The 25,297-nt window shown below is 36.9% G+C and overlaps 1 protein-coding gene across 9 annotated transcripts in view; it reads left to right on the top strand.

Annotated features, from left to right (window-relative positions):
* CCNH (cyclin H) overlaps positions 1–25,297 on the top strand; it is a 420,860-nt gene that overhangs the window by 101,289 nt on the left and 294,274 nt on the right. For all 9 annotated transcript variants that reach the window (XM_086412928.1, XM_086412920.1, XM_086412939.1 and 6 more), the window contains exon 2: positions 12,165–12,376. The gene's annotated coding sequence lies outside the window, so the exon portion shown is untranslated. The remainder of the gene's footprint in view (positions 1–12,164; positions 12,377–25,297) is intronic.

Raw genomic sequence — 25,297 nt, 5'->3', positions numbered from 1 at the left:
TGAGTGCCAAAGAATTGATGCTTTTGAACTGTGGTGTTGGAGAGGGCTCTTGAGAGTCCCTTGGACTGCAAGGAGATCCAACCAGTCCATTCTGAAGGAAATCAGTCCTGGGATTTCTTTGGAAGGACTGATGCTGAGGCTGAAACTCCAATCCTTTGGCCACCTCATGCGAAGAGTTGACTCATTGGAAAAGACCCTGATGCTGGGAGGGATTGGGGGCAGGAGGAGAAGGGGACGACAGAAGATGAGATGGCTGGATGGCATCACCGACTCGATGGACATGTGTTTGAGTGAACTCTGGGAGTTGGTGATGGACAGGGAGGCCTGCCGTGCTGCAATTCATGGGGTTGCAAAGAGTCAGACATGTCTGAGTGACTGAACTGAACTGAAAAACTAAATATTTTAGATTCATTAGAAGTTGTTACACAGTCAAAATTCTTCTCAAAGTACCTGAATTTGTTAGAGGCTCAGTTTAAAACACTTGTTGGTTGTTACTTCTCATGCTGTTAAATTTATAAGATATCCAGCTATACCTGGAAGATCCAACTTGATAAGCCAGTGAAGTTCTCTAACTTAGAAACTCTAGTCCTGCTCCTAGAAATCTTTTTTCCATCTCTCAAGTCTCAAATCTTCTCTTATTTTATGCTACTTGTTAAGCCATTCTCTCTCTGTCCTTCCACAGGTTTCTCTTTGGTATTTAACTCAGTCCCTTCTTTGTTTTTTGTTGCAGGCTGTCTTTTCATACTCACCAATCACTCTACTTGGACCAACTTCAAGGGCAGAAAAGCTTTGTTTATGATCCTGGTTCTAATGACACCAAATTATCTAGTCCTATACTATAAAGTTTGGTAGCCACTAAACATGTGGTTTTTGAGCACTTGAAATGTGGCTAGTCCAAATTAAGAAGTGCTATAAGTGTAATATACACATTGAGTTTTGAAGATGTAGATTAAGAAAGAACATAAATTATCTCAATTTTTATATTGGGTACAGGTTAAAATGATTATTTTTGATATACTGGGTAAATAAAGCATATCATTAAAATAGATTTCATGTTTCTTTTACTTTTTTAGTGTTAGCTCCTAGTGTTTTAAAAGTTAGAAATGTTTCTCACATCGTATTTTTGTTGAATAGTGTTGCCTTAGCTATTGGTCTCTCTTAAGCATCAGACTTAGCCCAAAACCTGAAATACAATGTGTTAATGAATATACTGAATAAGTAAATATGTGTGTAAAACAAAAACTTCTGATAAATTAGAATACATCTCACAAGAATTGTACAGGAATTTTGTTAAAATTTTCTTGAGAAATATTAGGAACTACATGCTTATGTAGAGACAACTACCATGTTTTGAATGGGAGAACTTTTCTAAAAAGTCAGCTGTTCCTAAGATGACCTATATATTAATATTTGAGAAAACTGCTGTCAAAATCCTTACTGTTTTTCTATAGAATTCAACCAAATGATCTTAAAATTTAACTTGAAAACTAAACAGGGAATAATGAGTCAAGAAAGCTTTGAAACAGAATAATTATAGGACATATTTCATGAACTTTTAAGACAATATTTTGTTGTTGTTCAGTTGCTAATTTTTTTGCAACCCTGTGGACTGCAGCATGCCCAGTTCCTCTGTCCTCCACTGTCTCCCAGAGTTTTCTCAGACTCATGTGCATTGTGTCCATGATCATATCTAACCATCTAATCCTCTGCCACCCACTTCTCTTTTTGCCTTCTATTTTTCCCAGCATCAGGGTCTTTTCCAAATGAGTCGGCTCTTCACATCAATGGCCAGAATATTGGAGCTTCAGCTTCAGCATCGGTCCTTCCGATGACCATTCAGGACTGATTTCCTTTCGGATTGACTGGTTTGATTTCCTTGCAGATCTGGGGACTCTCAAGAGTCTTCTCCAGCACAACAATTCAAAAGCTTCAGTTCTTAGGCACTCAACTTTCTTTATGGTCCAATTCTCACATCCATACATGACTACTGGAAAAACTATAGCTTTGACTATACAAACCTTTGTTGGCAAAGTGATATCTCTGCTTTTTAATATGCTGTCTAGATTGGTCATAACTTTCTTTCCAAGGAACATGCATCTTTTAATTTCATGGCTGCAGTCACCATCTGTGGTGATTTTGGAGCCCAAGAAAATAGTCTGTCACAGTTTCCATTGTTTTCCCATGTATTTGCCGTGAAGTGATGGGATCGGATGCCATGATCTTTTTTGAATGTTGAATTTCAAGCCAGCTTTTTCACTTTCTCTTTCATCCTCATCAAGAGGCTCTTTAGTTTCTCTTCACTTTCTGCCATTAGAGTGGTAATATTTGCATATCCGAGGTTGTTGATATTTCTTCCAGCAATCTTAACTCCAGCCTGAGAGACATCCAGCCTGGTATTTGGCATGAGGTACTTTGCATATAAGTTAAATAAGCAGGGTGACAGTATAGAGCTTTGTTGTACTCCTTTCCCAATTTGGAACCTTTCCATTGTTCCATGTCTGGTTCTAACCGTTGCTTCTTGACCTGCATACACATTTCTCAGGAGATAGGTGAGGTGGTCTGGGATTTCCATCTCTTTAAGGATTTTCCACAGTTCATTGTGATCCACACAGTCAGAGATTTTAGCATAGTCAGTGAAGCAGAAGTAGATATTTTTCTGGAATTCCTTTACTTTCTCCACGATCCAGCAAATGTTGGCAATTTGATCTCTGGTTCCTTCTCCTTTTTGAAACCCCTTTCATACCTCTGAAAGTTCTCGGTTCATATACTGCTGAAGCAAACATTATAAAGCTTCAAAATTTAAAGTCATATGAAGCTTGTGACAACATAGATCAATGTAACAGAACAAGTTCAGATACAGAGAAAACTACAAGGAAGAATTTAGTTTATAATAAAAATGTCATTTAAAATCAGGGAGGAAAAGGTGTACAATTTTATAAAAATTATTGTGGAAACCAATGAACCACTTGACAAAATAAATTTAGAGCCCTAATCCACACCTTAAAGTAAAATTAATTATCTGAATGGATTAAATATAAATACATATAATGAAATTTAAAACTACTAGTAGAAAATATGGTCCATATTTATAGGTGAAGAAAATCCTTTTAATCAAGGCCCCAGGCAAAAAAGGAAGGATCTAGTTAAATAATTTAAGACATTTGAGTGGAGAAAAATATCACAATTCAAGTGACAAGAGCATATTATAGAGAAGTGAAAATATATGCGATAGAAAGGGGTCAATGTCTTTAATACATAGAAAGCCTACAAACTTGTAACAAAAAGAACATATAACCAGGTAGGAAAGTGAGTGAGGGATATGAACAGGCAAGGTACAAAATCAGAAATATAAATGATTCATAATATATGATAGAAACATTTGATCTTACTAGTAATCATGGGAGAAGGCAATGGCACCCCACTCCAGTACTCTTGCCTGGAAAATCCCTTGGACGGAGGAGCCTGGAAGGCTGCAGTCCATGGGGTCGCTAGGAGTCGGACACGACTGAGCGACTTCACTTTCACTTTTCACTTTCATGCATTGGAGAAGGAAATGGCAACCCACTCCAGTGTTCTTGCCTGGAGAATCCCAGGGACGGGGCAGCCTGCTGCGCTGCCGTCTCTGGGGTCGCACAGAGTCGGACACAACTGAAGCGACTTAGCAGCAGCAGCAGCAGCAGTAATCATGACTCTCCATTCTCATCAGCTATCAGAGTCAAAGAGAAGGAAAATGCCCCATACAGCTGAGACTGAAAAAAATAAGCTCTCAGATGCTGGCAGAAGTAAAATTAGTAGAAACTTTCTAAAGTGTAATGGAAGCAATGTATTTAATTCAGAAATTCCACTTTCAAGAATTTGTTTCAATAATCGGAGTCATAAAAATGTGATCTATATTTTACACTATTATTTATAATAGGGAAAAAGTGAAAATAATATAAATGTGCTGCCAGACATTATTGCTTGAATAATTCATGTATCTATAAAGTGGAATTCTATCCAATCATCACAAAGTGAAAGTGAGAGTTGTTTGGTCATGTCCGACTCTTTGTAAGCCCATGGACTATACTGTACATGGAATTCTCCAGTCCAGAATACTGGAGTGGGTAGCCGTTCCCTTCTCCGAGGGATCTTTCCCAAGCCAGGGATAGAACGCAGGTCTCCCACATTGCAGGCCGATTCTTTTCCAGCTGAGCCACCAGAGAAGCCAAAGAATACTGGAGTGGGTAGTTGCTTCCTTCTCCAGGTCATCTTCCCAACCCAGGGATCAAACCCAGGTCTCCTGCATTGCAGGCAGTTTCTTTACCAGCTGAGCCACCAGGAAAACCTAAGAATACTGGAGTGAGTAGCCTATCCCTTCCCAGGAGATCTTCCCAACCCAGAATCGAACTGGGGTCTCCTGAATTGCACGTAGATTCTTTTTTTTTTTAATTTATTTTATTTTTAACTTTACAATATTGTATTGGTTTTGCCATATATCAGAATGAACCCACCACAGGTATACATGTGTTCCCCATCCTGAACCCTCCTCCCTCCTCCCTCCACATACCAGAATTGAAAGAGACACATGTACCCCAATATTCATCACAGCACTGTTTATAATAGCCAGGACATGGAAGCAACCTAGATGTCCATCAGCAGATGAATGGATAAGAAAGCTGTGGTACATATGCACGTAGATTCTTTACCAGCTGAGCTACCAGGAAAGCCCAGTCATCACAGGTGATGATGTTAATCTATATTGATCAATATTTTGATGATATGTTGCTAAATGTTAAAGGTAGTTTTCAAAACATTTATTTCTTTTATGGTCCTATTTTAAAGATACATTTATTTCATCTATACACATTGAAAATAAACTAGAAAAACTATTCTCCAAAATGTTACTAGTGGTTATATGTGAATAGTAGTAATGGTAATAGTGGAAATATGGCCAGTAGTGGTACTGGAGGTAGTATTGTGAGTAATTTTTTCTTCTTGATTTTGTTACTTCTATTATTTCTACATTAACATGAAAAATTTAAATACTTTTAAAATGCAAAACAACCGAATACATATCTTGAAATACGTGTCTTGATATATAGCAGCACAAGAAGTGTTAGACGAGGTGCTAAGTTTATAAGAGTGCACATGTGTTTCTTTCTACTTTCTGACAGTGATGCCTCATGTCTACAGTGTCCACAGCAGCCCAGCTATATAGGTGCTTGCCCTGGAGCTCTTAGTCTTCCAGTTCAGCCCTGTCTGCAGAGCGCAAGCTCAACCATGCTCACCCTCCAGAAAGCATGGAGGTGTTGGCATTGTCCCACACTGGGTGCCTGAGCTCCAAAGAGAGACTTTTCCTTAATTCCTTACAAAAAATCCCACGTGCTCTTGTTACAACCTGGTCCACCTTACTCTGGGAGGGGAGCTTGCCCTTAAGTCCTTTTATTGTTAAAAACAACGTGAGTTTTGCTCATTTGAATAGACATTTATATATTTAGTTTCCAAAGAATCTTGTGAGCTATGTTGGGTACTTTCATGTCATTCCTTCCCACAGGTTAGGAAATAAAATAAGTTTTAGAGGATTTACATGTTTTTTCCAAGGTGGCAGCATGAGAATTCAAACTCACCTATTTTTCTTTCAAACCTGAGGCTCTGTTTTATTTTATCACATAACCTTCCATACTCATCATAGAAGCCCATAGCCTTTAAATAACTTGAAAGAAGAGAAAATCAAGACACTTTGATCATAAAATATGATTGATATTAAATTATAAGTAATTACTTCACAAAATATTTTCCAGTTTTTATTTTGCTATAAGAAACAGCACAAAAGACAAAAAAAAGAAAGGAAAGATATTTAAATTCCCCCAAAAGATTATTTTCTGAAAGTTACTTCTTGCCCAAGAAGATTTTTTTTTCAATTACTGATCAAATAAAACTGGAATAAATACACTGTGAAATTGATTTATGTGGATTATAGATGGTGTACTAGAAAGAAAATACTAAATTAGAGGAAAATATATATGATACAGTGCTGCAAAGTATGCCACTCATCTAATTCATCTAGAATCCTTCAGATATAATGAAAATTATCATTATGTTTTTTAAAGTGATATGGCTTATAGCTTATAAGCTAAAAGAGGTGGAAAATGATCTAAAATATCTGTACAAGAAAGGTTAATAGCTAAATCTTTTATAAAAGCATAATTTGGTATAATATTTTTTCTAATTCTGATCGAGCCTCCTAGTGCATTAACATCCAAGCATGCAGCAGTGTCGTGCTCTCTAAACATCATTGTCAAAGTGTCCAATCAATTTGCTTGTATTATGAATCACGGCCTATTCTTATTGGTTTCCTCCACATCAACATTCAGCTGATGGACTTAAAGCCCATGTTATATATGTTAATCTAAAATTCTTCTACATACAGCCTCTGCAGAAATAACAGGAGGGCATGTCAGTCATGTTTGAAACCCAGCAGTTGCATACTCTGGGTCAATGCTAGATAGAGATTTTTCTAAGAGTTAATGTAACTTTTCATTACGAATTGGATCTGGCATGTGCTCTTACAAATAGTCACATTTCTTTTTCTTGATTGATTCTTCAATTAGTTGTCAGTGCAAGGTCAGTAGTTACTCCTCTCGGGTCCCCCAGCAATGGGAATTGGTCAAGAACCTGATGAAATGCTGATCAATTTTATAGTATTTCATTTGTCTTCTTCATGCTTACAAAAGTTAATTGGCCTACAGACCCATGGTTTTCTGTATACAATTTTTAAGGAGTTTAAATATTTGTTCTCATTAAAATAATATGTTTTTAAAAGTTTGAAAACGAAAATACATAGTCACCACAGTAACAAAGCCTGTATTTGTTTATTGTCTTTTAGTGTTTTCATTAATGAATCGTTACAAAGTATTTTGTATTTTTTAAAAAATGTGTCTTAATCCTTTTCCCCACTTTGGCCCTTAGGTATATACATAATGGCAGGAATCATAGTTCTTGGTTCATAACAACATTCTCATTAGTGGCTTGAACATATACTTTATTTGTAATACTATAAATTCCCTAGTAAATTCACCACCATCCCCCCAAAAGCTATGAGCTTGGTGATAGCCTACCTCAAACACTACCTCCCCCATTTCTCCCTCTGCCTTCCTCCCACTGAAGATAGTAATCATTCAAAATTCCATTTTTATCATTCCCTTACTGCATATATTTGAAATATACATGTTATATTGTATATATTATATATGTATATATTTCTCATATATATCCATATATAAATTATGAGTTGTATTTACAGTTTATATCTTATTTCTGACTTTATAAAGAGTTTAGTATCCTGAATGTAATCTTTTAGAATCTACTTTTTAAATTTAATAAGCTTATAACTAAGACATTTAAAAATTTTTATTTATTTATTTATTTGGTTGAATCAGGTCTTAGTGTGGCACACAGGATCTGCATTGTGTCACGTGGGATCCTTCACTGTGGCACATAGACTCTCTGATTGTGGTGTGCAGGCCCAGGAGTTTCAGCTCGTGGGCCTAGTTGCTCTGCAGCATGTGGGATCTTAGTTCTCTCATCAGGGATCAAACCTGCGTCCTCTTCATTGCAAGGCAGATTCCTAACCACTGGACCACAGGGAAGTCCCTAAGACTTCTGCATTATGTTGTCTATCACTCTGTGTCATTCCTGTGCCTGTGTGTAATGCAACGCTGACTGTACCACTAGTCTTTTTCATCTAGTCCCACTCGGATGGACGTTTGGGTTGCCTTCACTGCAGTCTTTATAACTATCAGTAGCAGAAGTTTTAGTTGTTGTTCAGGAGCTAAGTTGTGTCTGACTCTTTGTGACCCCAGGGGCTGCAGCACACCCGGCTTCCCCTGTCTTCACTGCCTCCTGGAGTTTTCTCAAAGTCACGTCCACTGAGTCGGTAATACCACCCAACCATCTCATCCTCTGTCACCCCTTTCTCCTCCTGTCCTCAATCTTTCCCAGCATCGGGGTCTTTTCCAATGAGTTGGCTCTTCACATCAGGTGGCCAAAGTATTGGAGCTTCAACTTCAGTATCAGTCCTTCCAGTGAATATTCAGCGTTGATCTTTAGGATGGACTGGTTGGATCTCCTTGCAGTCCAAGGGACTCTCAAGAGTCTTCTCCAACACCATAGTTCAAAAGGAACAGTTCTTAGGCTCTCAGCCATCTTTATGGTTCAACTCTCATATCCATACATGACTACTGGTAAAACCATAGATTTGACTTATACGGACTTTTGTCAACAAAGTGATGTCTCTGCTTTTTAACATGCTGTCTAGGTTTGTCATAGCTTTTCTTCCAAGGAGTGAGCATCTTTTAGTTACATGGCTGCAGTCATTGTCTGCAGTGATTTTGGAGCCAAGAAAATAAACTCTGCCACTGTTTCCACTTTTTTCCCATCTATTTGCCATGAAATGATGGGACTGGATGCCATGATCTTAGTTTTTTGAATGTTGAGTTTTAAGCCAACTTTTTCATTCTCCTCTTCTACCCTTTAGTTCCTTTTCCCTTTCTGCCATTAGAGTGGTATCATCTGCATATCTGAGGCTGTTGATACTTCTCCAGGTAATCTTCATTTTAGTGTGTGAGTCATCCAGCCTGGCATCTCACATGATGTACTCTATATATAACTTAACTAAGCAGGATGACAATATACAGCCTTGATGTACTTCTTTCCCCATTTGGAACCAGTCCATTGTTCCATGTCTGTTTCTGTTGCTTCTTGACCTGCATACAGGTTTCTTAGGAGGCAGGTAATGTCTGGTATTCCCATCTCTTTAAGAATTTCCCACAGTTTGTTGTTTTCCACACAGTCAAAGGCTTTGGCATAGTTGATGAAACAGAAATAGATATTTTTCTGGAATTCCCTTGCTTTTTCCTATGATCCAGCAGATGTTGGCAATTTGACCTCTGGTTCCTATGCCTTTTCTAAATCCAGGTTGTACATCTGGAAGTTCTCAGTTCATGTACTGTTGAAACCTAACTTGAAGGATTTTGAGCATTACCTTGCTACTGTGTGAAATGAACACAATTGTATGGTAGTCTGAACATTCTTTGGCTTTGCCTTTCTTTGGGATTGGAATGAACTGCCCTTTTCCAGTCCTATGGCCACTGCTTAGTTTTCCAAATTTGCTAGCATATTGAGTGCAGCACTTAAACAGCATTCTTTTAGAATTTGAAATGGCTTAGCTGGATTTCCATCACCTCCACTATTTTTCTTCATAGTAATGCTTCCTAAGGCCCACTTGACTTCACACTCCAGTATATCTGGCTCTAGGTGAGTGACCACACCATCGTGGTTAATCAGGTCATTAAAACCTTTTGTGTATGTTCTTCTGTGTATTCTTGCCACCTCTTCTTAATCTCTTCTGCTTCTGTTAGGTCCTTAGGCATGGTCAAGCAGGAGATGGCAAGAGAGAGTGAACAGCGACATTTTAGGAATCAGTGAATTATAATGGATAGGAATGGGTGAATTTAATTCAGTAGTTTCAGTAGTCTTGTGGTATTCCACCAATTTCCTTAATCAGTCCTCTGTTTTTTTATTTAGTTATATCTAAATCTATGCTCTATTGATCAAGGTTGCAGTGAGCACAGTTACACTATAGATTTTCTACACTACAGCTAGACCTTAGATAACTTGAAATGGAATTATTAGATCAAAAGATATACATAATAGATATTTCCAACTTGTATTCTAAAGGATAACTCCACCAGAAATTATACAGTTATTACCTCTCCATATACACTGCCTGATCCATTCTTTGTTGTTAATTTAATAGTTATGTTTTGTTTTTATCCCCACTGACTTCAGTCAATTTTGACATATTATAGAACTTCAAATCTGGAAACTTCTGATCTAATAAGTTTTAATTTATGGAACACAAAGTTAAGGCATTAAGAGTAAAATAACATTTTGTAATCTAGTGTGAAAGTATAGTTTGAAATTATGCATAGAATACATTACCAGTGAGTCTTGCTTATTCTTACTGGAGTGGTTCTTCACTTTCAAAAACTGAAGCTGAAGCTCAGAGAAAATGAATAACCTTTCTAAAATTATATAGTTAATTTTCTGTCACACTGTGTGTTTCCTGCTGGTCAAATATGATCGTTTATGAGCCATCGTAAATTTTCATTTCATTTTTATTCTGAATGATTTCTTCTCTCAATTCCTATAGGAGGCTTACAATATAGCACTTGAACATGCGTCTGTTGTTCTTGTTGTTTTTCATAAGAAATGGTCTTCCCTTGCTGGTTATTCTCCCTTGAATTAACCCCTCACAGTATGGGGCACAGTCCTAAGCCTAGAGTAGTTTGTTAATATGGACATGCTGAGTTGATATGTCAGAACTTACGGTCTTTCCAACACTGGAGACACTTCCTTGCCTCTACGTCAAAGTATTATTAGTCACATAGTTTTGCTATCTCACTTTCAACACCCTTTTTCATATTCCCTGTGTTTAACAGTACTAATGCCTACTAACTAGAGTTTGCATCACATTGTGACATAATGCACATTGCTGTGCTTATATAATTTATATGCATTTTTTTCATGACCTAGAAATGATCCCATTCTTGGCCAATGGAAACAGTAATACGGACTTTTTTTCAGAGTCACACAGGGTGAGACCACTTGCCAGGCACTCACAGCACACAGTCATTTTCTTCTTAGTTACCACAACCACAGACAGCGCTTGATCAACCTAACTCATCCCTAACAAAGCAAACACACATTTAACACTTCACGACTGAAGTCAGTTATTTTACCCATCATAACTGCAAATTCCCACCCTTTTCCTCTAGACTTGCAGTCTGCATCTGAATTGCCTGATCATTATTCTGCTGGGTTCATTTTGCCCATCTTAGAAACATTTGCCTGTTTTTGTGGCCCTGTACAAAATTAGAGCCCTGGATGGGTCATTCATTGTATGTCCACACACTGGGAAAGTTTGTAAAGCAAATTCACATTTTCACTTTTGTCATATCCCTCCTGACCTCAGCCAGGAGCAATTAGCTTTCCCTAGGTTTTATTAAATAAGAGTACGCCCATATATAACCTAGTCTCCCTTTTTTCTCCTTCTGATAGAGCAATTTCTTTGGCTATAGAAAGATGAATTTCACAGATTCATTAGACAAAAGATTGCCGGCCCCTCTTCCTGAGTATCTGACTGTAGAACCCAGTGTTTGGTTAGTAAAACCCCTTGGTATATTAAATGCCTTCTTTTTCTGCAATCCTGACAGCCTATGCATTTCCAGGAACATAGGTTGATTTTATGTTCACAAAAAGAGGACTATGAGCCCTTAAACACACTCTTCTCAATGGTAAGTGTACTCTGCATTATAACACATAGTGAATTTTCTCAAGGACTTTTCCGTATTTTACAAACAAGGACTGAGGGTATTTGATAGATGTGGAATATGACTCACTGTAAGCTGAAGTAACCAACCTGAGGTCAAACAGCCAGGCCCTGGCCAATTTTGTTCAGAACCTTGACCTTTTAACTCTGTCTTTTGCTTTACATTATGTAGAATCCTTTTTTTGCCCATGCAGCTAGGAATAAAAGAGCTTTAACAGGCATTTGAGAATGAATTGTTACCTCTTACACATCTTGATATGTAAACCCTTAACTGTCAATGCTGAACAAGAGAATATCAAGGAAAGAAATTCAGTTGTATTGAAACACCATCCACAAATATCACAAGAACTAGAGACAGCTTTAAACTGATAAGTCCTGGTACCTGTGAACTTTTTAATGGATTATGTGAGTTAAAATGTGGGTTAATTTTGAAATTAGTTGTTTAGCTCTTAAAACATATTTTTTTTCCATTGAAATTTTGTGTATCTGCTAATTATGTTCTTAGAAAAGAGTAGAAGAGAAAAAAAAGCTATTTAAACCTTAATAGATTTAAACAATGATAATAATAGCACTATTTCAGCTACATCTCACATTGTTTCCATTAGAGAAAGCTTTTCAAGCTTCAGTCTCTCACACCAGGACCACTTCTGAAGCACATGTGATTGTGGTGGAAGCAGGAGATACATAAGCAACAGGCCACGTGATAGAAAAGCTGGAAATGGAACAGGTTTTAAAATCAGTATCTTGACTCTATTTCTTCAGGTTAAGTGGCATTTTTCTATCTGTTTAACAGATGCCGCCAGACACCTCCTGGTTTCTCTGAACTGAGAAAGAATAAGTTATTCTATAGCAAGGAGATCTGAATGGAGACCATCACCTATTCCTTGTACAGACCTGTGTTGTGTGCAAGAGAGAGATGTCTCTGCTGGTGGGACAAGACCCAGTCAGTGTAACACCCAGGAAGGAAGCGAACTTGAGAAGGGAGGACACATATGTCAAGTCTGGGTAAGGAATATCTTAATTTATAGAAAACACACCACTCTGGGTCACAGTGAGAAGGAAAACATATTGAATGATGAGCCATACTCATGCCAGTCCTTTAGCACTTAACTGGAAAGTTTTGTTTTGATTCTTGGTTTTCACAAAGGACGATACTCTAGTCAATGGTTTCTCAAAGCCTTTTCAGATTTAAGATGCTGCCTTGTGCTGCAGCGCACACAAACAGTACAGTCCGAGGGAGGAGGCAAGCAAGAACCTGGCAGGGGCTTGGGTGGGTAATGCGCGCCTGAGTAGAAAGTGCCTGGGAACTTAGCAGGAGCCTAGCAAAATGAAATCGAGCCTGAGGTGGAGAGTGGGACTGGTAACCGAGGTAGAAGCCACACATGCTCAAACGTCATGCTGTTTAAACTGCTTCCAGGGTAGCTTTGTGAGTGTTAGAGTATTTAGCCAGACTACTTTCAACATTTTCTTGCCTCTGGTCAGAATTTAGCCTGGAGAATATGGGGGAGAGAAGGCATCAGAAGGCACCACAAACTAGTTTGACCCTTCTCTTTTTTTTCCTTGGATCAACACCCTTTTGGATTTGATTTCCCTATTTTCTCCCACCCTACTGAAAATTACTACCATAGGAAGTCATTATTTCTGATGAAAACAAGTCATGGTCCTTGGATGTGATGGGGGAGCGGATAAGGCTGAGTCTTACAGTCACACTGGGAGGAGAGGAGAAGGTATACAGTGACTGAGACCAGGCAGAACCTTAAAAAAATATGTTGAAAATCTAGTCTTAAGCCAAACATAATAGTAGATTATATAGCCTAATCACATGGAGTTAGCATTACATTTATTTAGCTGCTAAATGGAGATGCATACTATATATATCTAAGGATTAGAAATAGCTATTATAATAATTATTAATAATAATTTGTCTTTCTTATTCATGGCCTTGGAATATATAAATATATTGGCATATTATGTGTGAATTATTGTGATGTTTCTCCTTGGTTCACACTGACTTTGCAGACAGGGCTTTAGAAAATATTTTGTACACCTCTGAGATAAGCAAGACAGTTATTTATGGGAATTTATTGCGTTCTTCTACCTGTAATATTCTTCAGTAGGTAGAGGATTGTGTATCAATTAAGATCAAGGTTTCAGAGATTTAAGTAAAGACATGTTGCAGAACAATTGTGAAAATAATCATATTACAAAGAAACAGAAGAAATGCATCAACATGGGAAATCATTTAAGTCTAGAAATATATTTCCCTCTAGAATTTAAATCTTTGATGAGAAGTTTTTTGTTTCCCTTTATGTGACTGAGATGCCTCCATGGCACACTCACAAGCAGTGATACTTACACTCTACATGACTGAGCTTCATATTTAAAGGAAAAAGACCAAATTTTAATAACAGGTTAAAGTAGATAAAAGTTGCACTAGAATCTGAACTACAACCATAGACTTTCAGTGTAACAATGACCTCTGCCATATATAAGTAGGAAGGACATTCAATAGGGACGAAAGTAATTTTTCTCCTAGGTCAGTTGTTAGAAATTACAACTCCTATTGAACTTGACAAGAGTTGTAATATTAAAGAGAGATTTGGAATAGAAGATAGAAATATGAAACTAAGCTATAAAATGGAATTCATTTATACAATGGAGTATTTAAACATGAGAAATTTAAGAGCAAGGATTCTTAAAAAGTTTTAATAAGTTAGATCTGAATTTTCAGTGCAGGGTGAGAATCAAAGTATGTATCATATAATTTGGATATTGGATCTGCAAGAAAGAGAAAATTAATATGTATTAAGAACCTAAGATAAACCGAAGCTATTAGGTCCTTACATGTTTATTAGTTTATTTTAATTCTCATTAAATCAATATTAATATTGAGACTATGGAAGACAAGCAAACTGAGATTCTAAAAAATCGAGAAAACATACCTAGGATGATATGCTTTTAGTTTTAATTGCATGAAGCCATGCTCCAAATCTCTGGTATGCATAGGACAATCTGAAATTGCTCATGTGTTCTTTTAGACATTTTACTAGTTGAAATATTTGAAGAAGTTTAACTTTTGCAAAGATGAAGTTTCCATCTGTTAAACAAGCTTATTAGTCAAGATAAGTTTCATGCTTTGCCGTTTGACCTTGGGTGGAGTTGGTCCTCCCTATGGATAAGAAAGACACTATACTGCAGCTCCCTCATCTATAAAACAGGTTCTGCATAACAGTCAATCCTTCCCACAGGGTTGTTATGAGAGTGAAATGACATGAAGTGTGTTGCTGCTGCTGCTAAGTCACTTCAGTCGTGTCCGACTCTGTGCGACCCCACAGATGGCAGCCCACCAGGCTCCCCTGTCCCTGGGATTCTCCAGGCAAGAACACTGAAGTGGGTTGCCATTGCCTTCTCCAATGCATGAAAGTGAAAAGTGAAAGTGAAGTCTCTCAGTGTGTTAGGTGCTTTGAAAAGGGGTTGAAAAATAGGAAATGTGTAATTATTATCATTAATAATTTAGTTATCCTTCAGATATTTTATTGGTTTAAATGATCTGTTTTAGATTACTGAAAAATGGGAGAAGTGCTTAAATAAGACACCCATGCTACTTGCTCTTGTAAAAGTTAAACCTCTTAAAAGAAAAGTTAGGACTACTGCCAAAGTGTTGTCATAGGTAGTGATCAAAAAGGGAGCTCAATCATTCTATTTCAGATCCCTGCTAAACCCAGGTAACAAAGATGTTGGAAAGATTTCAAGTAAAATTAGATAGAAGATTATGAAGTATTGTGTCAACACACTGCATATATTGAGGATTGAAAAATGATCCAGTAATTATGTCACATTTACTTGATACTGTTAAACAGATTTTGAACACTTAAAAATTATTTTGCACTATTTTTTACTTTAACTTCCTTAATGCCTCAGCTGGATACATATGGCAATGTAACTCTCACAGGGAAATGGTTACTTTTCACTTTTTTTGAGAAAGCACTTTGAAAAGTGGAAAGTAAGGCCTGAGCAGAAGACAGTGCTAAACATGTCAGCAGTGGGCTTTCTCATACTGTAAATTCTGAAACTCTAGACCTGTAAGTGCATGACAGTAAACATGTGACAATGATTCCTGGTGTCTGATTGGAAAGTAGAAAGCTTCAAATAAGATTATCTGTGTGTTTCTGGAATATCCTTACAAGCAAGGATATCATAGGATGAACAAGAAAAACGAAATGTTAGGTTTCCGTGAATAAATCCTGATCTGCCTGCTCATAGAGCAGACATACCAGGCAGAGTCCATTGGCTCACCACATTCTTTGTTTTTTTCCTTTGATTTCAACCTGTAAGTGCATGACAGTAAACATGTGACAATGATTCCTGGTGTCTGATTGGAAAGTAGAAAGCTTCAAATAAGATTATCTGTGTGTTTCTGGAATATCCTTACAAGCAAGGATATCATAGGATGAACAAGAAAAACGAGATGTTAGGTTTCCATGAATAAATCCTGATCTGCCTGCTCATAGAGCAGACATACCAGGCAGAGTCCATTGGCTCACCACATTCTTTGTTTTTTTCCTTTGATTTCAAATGCTTGTTTTCAATTATGTTCATAAAAAGGATGGGCAGCTAAGAGAGTTGAAGCAGATTGGTCAGAGTATCCAGAGGTATTTGTGTATTTTATTCAAATGCAGCAAAATTTGTGGTATATAGTAATGTTTACAATTTTAGAGTCATGTCTTTTGACTTCCATTCAACCAAAAACCGTGAGTCTTATATTATAAGGATAATTTAATAGGAACAACGGCCTGGAAGAGGAAAGACTTTGAAATAAAAGTAATGATTTCCTCTTCTGCTCTCAGGGAGTGAGGTAGAATAGAGGCATGAATGTGAGACAACAGTTTAAATCAGATCAAGTATACCTTTTAGACAATTCATGTTGTTAAAAATAACATTATTTTTAATGTTTTTTGTTTTTAATGTTTTAAAAATCACATTATTGGAGTCGTTGTAACATTTGGAAATATTGGAGTCCTCCTCATTCTGCGATATGGTTACAAGGCCTATGTTTATGGTAACTAAACATTTTGAGAAACATTCTTAGCACTTAGAGAAACATTCTTAGCACTTTATAAGAACCAGTGATGAAAGTTAGAATGAGTAGGTAGATATTTTTAGTAATCATTTCCATGAGAAAGATAACATTAAATAACAAAAGTAACAAAATATAAGTTTCTGTCATCACAGTTCTGTATTAGAAGCAAACAGCTTTTCTTCTCTTAGCAACATTATCACAAACCCTGCTGTGCACTGCTTCCAGACAGCTACTCACTTGCTCTTCACGTGGGATAAAAAGGCTCCATAATCCAAAAAGTTCATAAGAGTGTTAGTCTCTCAGTCATGTCTGACTCTTTGTGACCCTATGGACTATAGCCCATCAGGCTCCTCTGTCCATGGGATTTTCCAGGCAAGAATACTGGAGTGGTTGCCATTTTTTTTCTTCAGGGGATCTTCTCAACCCAGGAATTGAATTCAGGGATCGAACCCAGGTCTCCTGTGTTGCAGGCAGATTCTTTATTGTCTGAGCCACCAGGGAAGTTCAGAGTTCATAAAGATATCATGCAAAATTTGTAGATCATTTTACCATCATCCTTTTCACAATGTTGTATTGTTTAATAAGGATAAGCCATCTCCCTTGTTTCATGGAAGAAATTTTTACATGCTCTTTACCACCCAGCTAAGGGTTGCAGATACTGCCTCATGTTTAGGGTTTTATTACATGAGTAAGATGTGTTGCATCCCTCACAACAATCAAGTGAATTCCATTTCACCTTTCCTTCTCCCATAGTACTGTTTGGCTCCATTATAGGCATTGAAATACCTTTATGTCTGGGTGGCATTCTCAAAGTAAGAAGAGGGCTTAAATGTATCAATCTGATCACAATCAAAGGGTGCAGTGTGACCTTAGAGTGGAGTTTGGAAAAGTTGGGCAGATTTAAGACAAAAATATTGCTAGTTTATTTGCAAAACTGTAGTACTGGCAATTTTATTGTATGTACAACTGTTAATAGAAATAGTCCATTGAAGTAATAGTCTAGGTCTACAAAATTTCATTTTGAAATTCACTCCAAATAATTCAGTGTAAAAACCAAGAGGAACATAGCATCAGTACATGTTTTATTTACAGTTTAAAATATGTCTTATTCCTCAGTTGAACACTATTTCATTTTAGTGCAGAAGTTCTCATTTGTGCACATTTTCCAATAGTTTCTCATATGATGAATTAGTGAATTGTCCCCATTGCATTTGAAGATTCCCTTAAGTGCCCCAGGCTCCACTCCCCCACTTAGCATTGAATTCCCCTTTTTTTTTCATTCCTTTCAGTCATATAGCATTTTGTGTGGATGTCGTTTTAAATAAGTTGAACTCCTGGAGTTTTTTCTTGTTCTTAAACTGAAAGTCGGCAGTGCTTAATATTTAGTGTCTCATCAAGGTATATGTCCATTTTTTTCCATATTCAATTCACCAATTAAAACTTTTACTTTGGAAGAAAGAATGTATTTGTTCAATCAAAATTTAAGTGTCTACTATGTACTAGGGACGGTTCTAGGCACTGGAGGTAGATTTGTGAACTAAACTGAAATCTCTGTTGTTATACAACTTATATTTCATTGTAATAATAAATAATAAAGAATATAAAGTAAAATTAAAAGTATATAAGGTGATTGACAGGAGTTGTAGAGGAAACTAATCGTCCATATTATGGAGACAGAGAGTACTGGGGGAAAAGGCAGTTGCTTATGAGGAGGGTCAGGGTAGGTCTTGCCACAAATGTCACGTTTGAGTCAATCTCCAAAAGAGATGAGTGAAGGAACCATCAGGGTATCTTGAGAGGAGCATTCCAACTACAGGAAAAAACAGATGGGAGCCCACCTGTCTAGGTGAAAGTGTTGGTGTGATTAGAACTGAGGGATGGCAGGAAGAATCAAAGTCTTTAGCAGGAAAAGTGTGTGTGTTGGGGGCAGGGAGCTGGGGGTGGAAAGTTCTTTACTACTTTGTAGCATATTCTAAGTGTATTAGTTTTTCTCTGCTGCTGCTACTGCTAAGTCGCTTCAGTCGTGTCCGACTCTGTGCGACCCCATGGACTGCAGCCTACCAGGCTTCTCCGTCCATGGGATTCTCCAGGCAAGAACACTGGAGTGGGTTGCCATTTCCTTCTCCAATGCATGAAAGTGGAAAGTGAAAGTGAAGTCGCTCAGTTGTGTCCGACTCTTAGCGACCCCATGGACTGCAGCCTACCAGGCTTCTCCATTCGTGGGATTTTCCAGGCAACAGTACTGGAGTGGGGTGCCATTGAGCCAAAAGTCACTGGAATATAATATAAGGGAATTTTAGTTTTCCCTTTAATAATGATAATGTTCTGAGAAATTAAGGAAGTATAGTTTATTTTTATAGGTTTGTTAAAACTTGCCAGTTGCTCACTTTATGTAGTATATATGCATGTATGAATTTTAAAATAGATTCCTTTATGTCAAATCTGTCAGGCTGCAAAAAAAAATTATTTTTGTTTCTGGAAGCCAGAAGTTGAATTAGCCAGTTTCGCTGCAATGGCATTTTGCTAGCAATCAAGAAACTTAACATGAAGCACGGTTGGAGTGCTATCTGCTTGAGAAGCTATACACATTAAAGAGATTGAATTAGTCATCAGGCTCAATGAAAAGTTTCTAAATTACAGAGGGAACTTCATAAATTCTAGTAAAATGTAAATAAAATGTATGTGAAAACATAATTTAATATGAAAATTTTGTTTTCACCAGTAAAAATTTCTACAGTCTTTATAATACTTGTCAATAGTTATTTATTGCTTACTAAGTTTAGACACTGAATAAATTCTTTAACTTATTAACTTAATCAGATAACTATCCTTATTATTACCTAATAATAACATGCTATTGCCTGTACGTATTAATATCATCACTCATAGTACTAGTAGTAGTAGTGGTATCTCCATTTTAATGGAGTGAAAATTCAAGCTTAAAATCGGAGAGGTCAAGTAATTTTTATAGAGGAGCCAGAATTGATTTCCAGACCTAGTTTGCTGGCCTGTAGTCCATACACTATGGAAAACTGCCTCTGCTTTATAAATTTAACAGTGGTAAACTTAGAAATCAACTTGCAAAGCTGTTGTGCATAGGAGCACTCATTGCTATGATTATAATATACTCCTAACATGTGAGTGGCACATAGTAGGAGCCTATAAATCCCTCACTATTTCCCCTCATAATTGGGAAAATTTTTTCTTATTTTAAAAAGTGCAATAGAAGACCTCACCTGGAATCTATTTAAAGAGTGCACTGCATTTTTGGTAAACATATTTACAGTATTGGACTTCATTTCACAGGAAATGCTCTCCTCCTGTTGACGCTTATGACAACTCTCTCTACAACAGCAGTGAAGACTATACACACATTACAGTAATTTTAGAGCAGAAACATATCAATCACAATTTGTACATATAATTTTGGAAGACACAGTGTGTTGTACAGTCTCTCCGAGGAATATGTTTGTTATGCAAGGAAATAAAGTACAGCTCTACAATAAGCATTCCTGAATAGATCACCACTGTGTTCCACCTTGCACTCACAGCTCCTTGCCAAAGAGGACTTTGACCTATATAAATTGGACAACTCTGAAACATTTGGAATCCTGACCCCTATTCCAAAAGGTTTCTCTTTTATACAACTAAAACCAGGCTCTCATTCTCTTAGTACAACTATGCTCAGCTTCCATCTCCAAATTTTAACTTGGGCTCATGTCAGGTCAGCGTACTAACACCCATCTCCCCCAATTACCCTATTCAACATTGGAAAGTATTTACATAAATTGTAACCTATGTCTACTAGCATTCTCAGAATCCATGTCATGGGACTAACTTATAATGAGGTATAAGTTGGCTTTCTCCAGTAAAACTAAATCTTGTTGGCTAATATCCAAGACAGTTGTTTTGTATCAAATTCTGCTCGAGAGAATGTGGTGATACAAGTGTCGACAACAGTAAATAAATCTCCAGCTCCAGTGAAACAGTAATTTTAATAAAATATTAATTTGTTGTCTACAATACTTTGCAGTTTTTAAAGGGATTTCAAATGTATTAATTTACTCTTCACAGCAACCCAGTGTAATAGATAGAATAGAAATTTTACTCACATTTTACTCATAAGGAAACTAAGACTTTGAGACAATAAGCAGCCTGTCTCAGGTTAGACACCTGGAAGAAATTAAATATGGTTTCAAGTTGAGGATTTCTGACTCTTTTCCAGAGTTCTTCTCACCACACCATTAAGTCTAAGTAGAAAAGTTGAAGTGAGATCACTCATACATTTGTGGGTAAAATGTAAGTACAATATTTTCTTTAGGGCCACATATAAAAGAAATCTTGGAATCATTCTTTGTATGGAAATACAATTTTTCTTGTAACTGTCAAAGTTTCATTCTGCTCAGAGTACATTCTGCAATTTTTCTGGAAGATTTTTTCAGCATATCAAAAAGCTTTAAAATTATGACTAATAAAGGGAAACCTGTCCAACCAGCTATTAAACGACATAGTAAAATTAACAGTAATTAAAAACACATGATGCTGGTATTAGATTAGCGTGGAACACTTCAAAAACAAACCCATATCTATTAAAGAACTTGCAGTTTTCCAAAGGAAATAGAGGTGCAAGAGTTAAATTGTTCAAAAATTGCTGTTAGAAAAATTATCCTTCTTTTTTATCTCCCTCAAAACAGAGAATGAAATATATTCCAAGTGGCTTAAAGAATTAAAATAAAATATATAGTATTTAACAAACTGGGATTACTGAGTATAGTTGTGCAAGCTGTATGCTGTACAACTGGGGGTTATATTCATGTAAACAATAATGTGAATGGCACACCCTCTTGGGTGAGCATCCTAATGTTAGCACCCTAATGTAAAAATGTAGCTAATTTTTGATTGGGGAAGGATTTTATTCAATGAGAAAGCAACATAAAAACCACATAAAATAGACTGATAGAAATAACCACATAAACACCTTTCAGTACATCAAACATCATAAAACTAAAATATAAGCAAGAACTGGTAAAAACATTTGCAACAAATATGATAATCTCATAGGATTTATGTATTAAATACATATAAAAATGTAATGACATAAAATTTAATTTTTATAACACTTAAATCCCAACACCACCATTTATTACTTGTGTAAATTAGGGTAATGCTAAAACGTATAACAAAAGACCCCAAAATGTAAAATGGCTCAAACATAGAGTAAACAAGCATTCTTAACCTCTCTGTACCAGGGCCACATTAGCAGTCTGGTAGATCTTTTCTTAGAATATTGTTTTTAAATACATAAAATAAAATTTAAAAGATTTCAAAGAACCAGTTATATTGAAATGTAGCTATAAAATATTAAAATAACTTGTGATCTGATAATAAAGGTGCTTCTTTAATAAAACATGAAATAACCAAATATAGTATCAGGTTTAATTTCTACCATAATTTCAAGGTCTTGTTGACTATGAACTAAATTTGATACCTGCTACAATTGTAGCATGATACAAAGATACCTGTCACATGTACTACTGATATTACTAGTTTGTGGCCTATGTTTGTAATAGAAAAAAATGCTAGATTGCAGTTAATTAGAAATAACATTTTTTCCTCATTCCATGTTCACAAACTCCTAAATTTTCTCTGTGGATGCCATAGAGATCCATGAGCCTCATGTGAAGGACCGCTGCTATGGATGTTTCTTGCCTGCTCATGTCACGTCCCCGCACAGGAAGACAGAGCAGGAGTGCCGGCATCAGCTGAAGGCGGTCTCAGGGAGTGATCCAAGGACCAGCTGAAGGAGGCTTGCCATGTTCAGGGTGTAGCTTCCTGAGTTTCCACCATTGTTCCCATCTCGGTCAGCCAGAAGAGGAAACAGACATGGAGAGACACATGTCAGAAACTTTTATGGGCTAAGCCTGGAATTGGTGCCCATCGTATTCTACTGACTAGAACTTGGCCACATAAACACACCTATCTGGCAAGGGAGGTTGGGATATATAGATAAGATGTATGATCAGGAAGACGAGGAGAACATGGGCTTTGATGAGAAGGTGGTATTAATAGCCTTTCCCAAATCATCTTTCAAATTAGCAATTAACGACTATCTGCAATGAGATAAAGCTAGAGGGAAGATATGAGAACTGTTGTGGAAATCAACTGTGTAAAAAAACATTTTGGAGGGCAAACTGTCAAAATGAATTAAGGGTTTTAAAATTGTTCTTATCCCTTGATCCATTAATTTAATTTCTATGATTTTTCTTAAGAATATTGTGCAGTTGAAGGAAAAACTGCACACATTAGTCATAGCAGCATTAGATAACAGTGGAGTTATTATAATTACAAAAGATAAATGCAATAACCAAAATAAATTAGCATTGTCAAGGAAATTGAGGTATGTCCATATGATAGACTGTTAGGAGTTTTAGTAACTGATAGCTGAAATTTCTTGAATGAGGCTAAACGCTAGATGTTGTGCCAATCACTTTATATGCCTTAGATCCTGGCATCTACCCCATGAGATACTTTCCTTGATCCCTTTTTATGTGTGAAAAAATTGAATCTCAGATAGACTGAGTGCTCTGTTGAGGATTATACAGCACTGGTTTAGTCTTTGCTGGTTGTACATCTAAAATTCACTGTCTTTTCTTCCCTACTAACAGGACTCTGATTTTGTTTGGGGTTGTAATGTACTCAGCTAAAAATACTTTACCATCAGACTGACTAGCACAGTTGAGGCTGCTGTGTGCCTAACATGGTCAATGCAATTTAAGCAGAGATGGCTATTCTAATGAAAGACTCAACTGGAATAAGCATTCTCAAACTTTTGGCCTTCAGCATTCCTCTTCCTTCTCTCAAGTAAGCATATGAAACCTGTGTATGGAGCAGTCATCTTGTAACCATTGCTGAAAACCACAGCCTAAGAATGGCAGGACAAGAGTAAGGAGAAGCTTGGACCTTGATGGAATTCTTGAGAACTGCACCAGCCCACGTTTTCCCAAGGCCTTTAATGCTGTTTGATTAGGTCACAGAAGTTAAACTTTTTTTTTTTTAATTGAATGCAGCCAAACATAATTCTATCTGTACAACTGGTCAGTGGCAAAATCGGACTTAAGCCCAGACCCTGATGCTGGGAAATATTGAAGGCGGGAGGAGAAGGGGACGACAGAGGATGAGATGGTTGGGTGGTATCACCGACTCAATGGCCATGAGTTTGAGTAAACTCTGGGAGTTGGTGATGGACAGGGAGGCCTGGCGTGCTGCAGTTCATGGGGTCTCAAAGAGTCGGGCATGACTTGAGTGACTGAACTGAACTGAACTGAAGCCCAGATGTGTTTGACTCAAAGGCCTCTTAAGTACAATTACATGCTAATTTTCTGCTTGTTCTTTCATGTTGACTTTGAAAAGCAGGATACTAAAATCATATATGTAAGTGTGATCTCAAGTATATTAATATACATAGAATATTGGAAGAGAAGAGATCAAAATTTTGTTGATGGTTATCTCTGAGTGGTGTTCTGGTATTCCCATCTCTTTCAGAATTTTCCACAGTTTATTGTGATCCACACAGTCAAAGGCTTTGGCATAGTCAATAAAGCAGAAATAGATGTTTTTCTGGAACTCTCTTGCTTTTTCCATGATCCAGCGGATGTTGGCAATTGGATCTCTGGTTCCTCTGCCCTTTCTAAAACCAGCTTGAACATCAGGAAGTTCATGGTTCACATATTGCTGAAACTCCAGTACTTTGGCCACCTCATGCGAAGACTTGACTCATTGGAAAAGACTCTGATGCTGGGAGGGATTGGGGGCAGGAGGAGAAGGGGACGACAGAGGATGAGATGGCTGGATGGCATCACTGACTTGATGGACGTGAGTCTGAGTGAACTCCGGGAGTTGGTGATGGATAGGGAGGCCTGGCATGCTGCGATTCATGGGGTCGCAAAGAGTCGGACATGACTGAGTGATTGATCTGATCTGATCTCTGAGTGGCAGGATTGTAAGGGTTAATTTTTAAAATAACTTTATAAGAGGATTTATTATTATAAATGTAATACATGCTTATTGTGGATAATTTGCAATTTAAAGGACAGAATAAAGGAAAAAATAAAATGTACTAACTAACAATTTTCCCTACACTTATATTTTCAAATTGTAGGTGCTATTTTGTGTCCTGCTGTTTTTACTTACTATTAAAGCAATTCTCATTGTTATTAAATATTTTAGAAATACCATGTTAATGGCTGCCTGTTATTCTAGCATGTGGATGAATATAAATTGTTAAAACATTTTTCAGTTGTTGAAATTTTTAATTAGTTTACGATTTTTAGTATTGAAAGAATATTCTGAAAACACTTATGTTTGTAAATCTTGGTCTTTTTACTGATCGTTTCCCTGACATGAATTCTCAGAAGTCTGACTTTGGAGAATCTTTGTTGCTTTTGTCATGAACTTTTAAGTCAGTTCTTCAGAAATATTGCACAAGGGCTTGCACTGGGTATGTATGAGGGTGTTCTGTCATGTAGAGGCCTAGAGGTGCCCTCACACCTTTCTTCATCTCCAGCTGATTGCTTTCAAGCAACTGATTAAGTGAATTTCCAGAGTGTATAATTTTATGTTAGTTAAAATATCTCCTGCAAATGGGTGAGGAAATTAATGATTGAACAAAGTATACTTATGACTAGTATGTAGGGAAATGGCAGAGCTGAAATTCCTACAACTTCAAGAAGAAGTTCTATGTCAGCCATATTGTAAGGGAATCTGGAGATGATATAATCAGATGAAATAAGAAGGAGTTAAAAATAGACCCTCAAAAGACGAGTATTGAAATCAAGGCTTCCTCCATT

Source organism: Bos grunniens, chromosome 7 (genome assembly GCF_055505025.1).
Source record: "Bos grunniens cultivar Pamir isolate PY7600 chromosome 7, Bosgru_T2T1.0, whole genome shotgun sequence".
NCBI lineage: Eukaryota > Metazoa > Chordata > Mammalia > Artiodactyla > Bovidae > Bos > Bos grunniens.
The sequence above is the reverse complement of the archived record's forward strand: the minus strand, read 5'-3'. Positions and strand labels throughout refer to the sequence as shown.